This window comes from Arachis hypogaea, chromosome 4 (genome assembly GCF_003086295.3).
Source record: "Arachis hypogaea cultivar Tifrunner chromosome 4, arahy.Tifrunner.gnm2.J5K5, whole genome shotgun sequence".
Taxonomy (NCBI): domain Eukaryota; kingdom Viridiplantae; phylum Streptophyta; class Magnoliopsida; order Fabales; family Fabaceae; genus Arachis; species Arachis hypogaea.
The window spans coordinates 23,590,208-23,596,207 of record NC_092039.1 but is presented as its reverse complement, the minus strand read 5'-3'; positions in this window follow the sequence as shown (position 1 = coordinate 23,596,207).

Genomic DNA, 6,000 nt, shown 5'->3' with positions numbered 1-6,000 from the left:
AAATATATTATTATTTTTTCTTAAAATAATATTTTCTTTTCTTTTGTTCAAATACTATGACAACAAACTTTTTTGTGTAATTGCTTCTACTCAATAAATATTATATTCATTTATTTTTATATTGTATGTAAAATAAATAATTAATGTTTAAAAAAATTAATAAAGGAAAGAAATATTTTTTTTACCAATTCTTAGGTGAATATAAAGAGATTATGTCATTTGAACTATAATTTCGTTGGCAAAAAAAGAAATACTCTTAATTATATATTAAATAGAATAATTATTTATTAGGCTCATTTTTATACAAATAAAAATTTTTCTTAATTTTATATCTGTAATATTTTATACCAATTAGCTTCAGAATTTAATTATTTTTTGAATAAATTAATAAAAAAATAATATAAATAATTGTTTAAATATAATTGTATTTTAATTTTTCATTCTATTACGTACACGTTGAGGTTAATTTGAAATAAAAGATAATGTACTTGTTGTAACTGCCATGCATATTGTGCTTTGACTGCGTCGTCATCTGAGAATCATGCGCCTTCATGGAAACCGGGGTTCTTCTACAGAATCCGTTTTGCGTTTGGAGTTAGCTAACCAGCAGTGGCGACAGACATGCGTCTTCCTTTTCTATGGCAGCAATTTTTCGGACTTTGATGGTCATTTATGGTAGAAGTGGAATAGGGTGGGTTCAAAAGCGTCAAAATCTATAGCTAGCTAAAACGATAGTGGAAGCACCAGCCATCAAACAAAACAGTGAAAATATTTGAAGACATCACATCGACAATAACAGAGTAACAGAGGAATTAGTCTTTTTGTTAGTGCTGGTTTGTTTGTTCAGCCCATGACAAAAAAAATAATAACAATAATAAATAAATTAAATTTACTTGATAACTTTTGATAGTAGGTTAACTTTTAAGGAGTGCTGCACTCCCTACTTTATCTGGAGTGCACTAGCTTTCGCCTTAGAAATCCAATTAAAAAGAAAAAAATAAGTATAGAGACTAAATTAAAAATTCGGTAAAATTATAAATATTCAATAAAAGATATTCATATAATCCCTATTCAATGATTCTACGACATAAAAGATATTCTTATAATCCCTTTTATTTTGTCACTATCATTCTTTTGCTTATTTATATATAAATTGTACCAAAAATACCTTTTCTCTTTTTTTTTTAACTTTCAAAATATTTTATCTTAAGAATCTAAAAAAAAGGGAATGGATAAAATAAAACAGAAATAGTAGTAATAAGTATATATAAAATTCAGTTTCTATCATTCAAGTATTCATTATGATCATGTAACATTTTACATTTGTGTGGATTCATGGAGTATAATTTATGTCTTTATGGTATCATGGTACAACATAAAAAACTACAAGGCTAATTTGTATTATTGAAATTTGAAATTTGAAAATTAATTTTTGTGTTGCAGCCTTCTACTCTCTGAACCAGCATAGGGATGAATAATAACATTGATAACAGCCGGTTTCGAGCCAATAAAAAAAATTAAAATAGAGCAGACTTGAGTTTATCAGATGTCCCAACAATTTATTATATATAAAAGTAAATATATGCAACCATATATGATCATATCAAAATTTTGAATATCAGTACCAAATATCCAATCTTGGAGAGCAATTAGAAAAGACGACTGCATATAACAAGAAAAATAAAAATTAAGTTTACATTATATGAATATTGGTGTGTTTTGTTTATAATTTGTAAATCAAGGTTCGGTCTAACAAAAAATAAACCTTTTATACTTCTGTCCAAACTATAGCACATTATTAAAAATCATGTTAAAATATAGCTCAAACATAATGTTGTTGAACAGGCCAAAATTAGTTAAAATTTGGTCTGCTTGCTTCAAACCATTGTTTGAGATTCCTCATGGCCAAAAACAAGACACACACTAAAACAATGAAAGTAACTAAGATTTTTTCATGGAATAAATGATCATTGACCAAAAAACAAATTAAAGAGTAGTCAAATGAAAGAACTAACATTATATATTCATGTCAAAAATCATCACCAGTGCTACTGTCTGTTGAAACATAGGTAGATTTTAGACAGAAAAATTATCACGAAGATGAGCCATCCACACAAAAACATCAGCATTATAGTACTTAGTGTTGATAGTCCATCTTTTCAATTCCGATCAAACACACATCCAATAACATTTAAAATTATGCTTCGAATAAGTTCGATAAAATAAAAGCGACTCACAATCAACATACCTATGTACATTTATTTTAGAAGCTGAATCAAAAACATCTTCACTATCAGCAGAGAACAACCTTAAAATTGATATCAAATACAACCAAATTTACATTACTGCATGTAAAAATATCAGAAGAACTAAATTAAGAAATAATTACAGAATAGACATAGCATATTAATGATATATTTTTCAATTGATTAAGAAAATATTTTGATGTAATTACTATCTAACTAAATTAAATATAACCAAATTATATATCAACTCATCATAAAGCTTTTACTATTAGAATCCATGTCTCAGTAATTACACACACGTTTGATACAATATATATAATCTAATGATAGCATAATAAACTTTACATTAATACTTAAGAGTATACTTATAGTATTTAAAATTAATCACTAACCCTGATGGCATTTGCACACCAATTAAGCTTCACAAATTATAACTACTACTATAGTATCTAGGTTTGACCCAATCATTTTAAGTAAAAAATGAACGATAATATCTAAGCAAGAATTATACTAAAAAGTGTTATTTTAAAAAAATTGACATATGTATAAATATATTTCATCAACTTCAAAATAATGAAGAAAAAAATTTTAATATCACCTGTTCTGAGAGATCGAGTATAGGCAAATCGAGGCGAGGCGCAACACAACAAGAGCTTCGACGGGCAAATAGCACAGAAGACCGCAGAACAGAGTAACGCAGAATAGAACAGCGCAGAGAGAAGGATGCGACGGACGGACGACCACCAAGCCTCCACTACGGACGACGACAATTATGGATGAAGACGATGGACCGACGGAGGAGAAACGCAGTGTACACGATCTACAGTGAGCAAGTTAGGGCTGGCTAGATTTTTTTTTCTTTGGGATAAAATGTCATGAATTTTTTTGGTATTTTAAAAAAATAGATGTATGTTCAACTAGTTATTCTAACCTATTCATAAGAATATTCGTTTTTTAAACAGAATATTTTGTTATCTTAAATATTATTTTCACGACAAATACTTAATTAAAAAAATTAACGTATAGAAATCTAATTGAAAAAAAAATATAAGAACTTAATTAAAAATTTAATAAAATTATAAGAATCTACTGGATTATTAAATCTTAAATAAACAAAATGGAAAATGTAAAATTCAAAGAATCAGACCGGTCATCGATTATATTGAGTTAAAAATTTGAATATTTAAATGTTTAATTGAAGTTCAATTGAAATTAAATTAAATACAATAAATAATATATTTGTATTTAAAATATATTTTTTAATAAATAAAATTTATATTTTATTATTTTAAACTGATTAATTACTTAGAAGTCATACTGATATACATGATTAACCAATTTTTTAATCGATTTTTTATTTTTTAATTAATTTATTATCAATTAATTAATATTTTACCTGAATCTTATCAATCTGATGACTAATTTTTTTTAATCCAATTGAACCACTTGAATACTCCGATCTCAAAATAATAAAGTGTTATTGCCCTTTATATGATATTATTAATTAATAATAGAAATCATATATGTCTAAAACGAGCTCAACAATTATATATTTATTGGATGAGCCACATTTATATAGGCCATTAGATTTTATTAGATGAAAATCAAAGGCTAATATAAAAGAAAAGCATTGATGGACCATAATAAATATAAAATATCCTAATACATAAATAAATGCTTTAAATGACAATACTTTAATACACAATACTTTAAACGACAACAAAATCTTTATTCTTAAATAATTAAATATAAAATATATGAGTATTTTTTATTTATTAAAATTAATTATTATGCAAATTTTTTTTGTAATATTAAAAAATTATATTAAAATAATATTTTAAACTATAACTAACATAAAAATATAAAATAATTAAAATTTTATTTTATATTACTTGACAAATAATTAAATTATTATATTTAAAATTTATTAACTAATTACGTTTATTAAAGATATTATTATATAATATAATTTTTTATAAAAATATTTTAAAAATATAATTTATTTAAAATATTATATATAATACATGAAAATATTAACTTTTTTAGTTTTTCAATTTTTTTAAAAAATAGAATAAATAATATAATTTTAAATACATACCTAAATGAAAAAAATTAATATTTTCATGTATTATTATAACTTTTTAAATAAATTTTACTTTTACAAATATTTTAATAAAAAATTATATGATATAATAATATATTTAACAAAGTAATTAGTTAAAAAATTTTAAATATAATAATCTAATTATTTGGCAAGTAATATAAAATAAATTTTCATTATTTATATTTTTATATTATAGCTTAAAATATATATCATTTTAATATTATAAAAATTTTTTGCATAATAATTAATTTTAATGAATAAAAAAGCTTATCTTTTTTGTATTTATTTAATTTATATTTTTTAGAACAAAAAGTTTCTACCTTTATATAAAAACTATATTTTTGTATTTATTTAATTTATTTTTTTAGAACAAAAAGTTTTTACCTTTATATAGTAAAATATGTGATAATCTTCTTAATATATGTATTAGGGGTGGAAAAATGGGTCGAGTTCGTCGGACCGATCCGCTGAACTCGCTAAAAAAGGTGAGTCGGACTAGGATTTGAAACCTGTCAAATTAAAAAAGTTTGACGTACCCGCAAAATTTTTATGTAAAATTTTTTTATAATATTAACAAATTATATTAAAATGATATTTTAAATAGTTATACTGTAACAAATTTAATATGTTTTTTGATTTCAATGTTATTATATGATTATAATTATTTAATATATAAAAAATTACTAGATAGTATATATATTAAGGGTGGCAATGTAGGCCGGCTCGCCCCAACCCGCCCCGCCTCACCTAGGCCCGCACCTTAAGCGGGACGGGCCGGCCTATCCCGCCAACTAAAGTGGGTACAAAATGCTAGCCGTTTGATTTTGTTTTTTTTTTTAAATTAATTAAAATTAACTAAAAAATAATAATTAAACAATTAATTACAAATAAAAAAATAGTCAAATTATAATATAAATTTTTTTATTTTTTTTAAATTTTAACTTCAATAAAATTGTTCAAAATAATATTTGTCAATAGAACCATCTTTATTTTAAAAAATAAGTCACATAATTTAAACACATATACGAAATTGTAAAATAAAATAAATAAAGTCACATAATTGGAACATATATATATAATTTGACGAAGTTTTTTTATTTGACAGATTTCAAATTCTAGCCCGACCCACATTTTTAGCGGGTTCATCGGGTCGACCCGACGAATTCGACCCATTTTACCACCCCTATATATATAAGAAGATTATCACATATTTTATTATATAAAGATAAAAAAAATTTATTCTAAAAAATATAAAATAAATAAATACAAAAAATATAAATTTTTTTATTCATTAAGATTAATTATTATACAAAAAAATTTTATAATATTAAAATGATATTTTAAACTACAACATAAAAATATAAAATAAATAAATTATTAAAATAATTAATTTATTATATTTAAAATTTATTATTATATAATATAATTTTTATTAAAATATTTATAAAAGTAAAAATTTATTTAAAACGTTATATATAATACATGAAAATATTAACTTTTTTATTTAGGTATGTATTTAAAATTATATTATTTATTCTATTTTTTAAAAAATTTAAAAAATTAATATTTTCATGTATTATATATAATATTTTAAATAAATTATTTTTTTAAAATTTTTTTATGAAAAATTATATTATATAATAATATCTT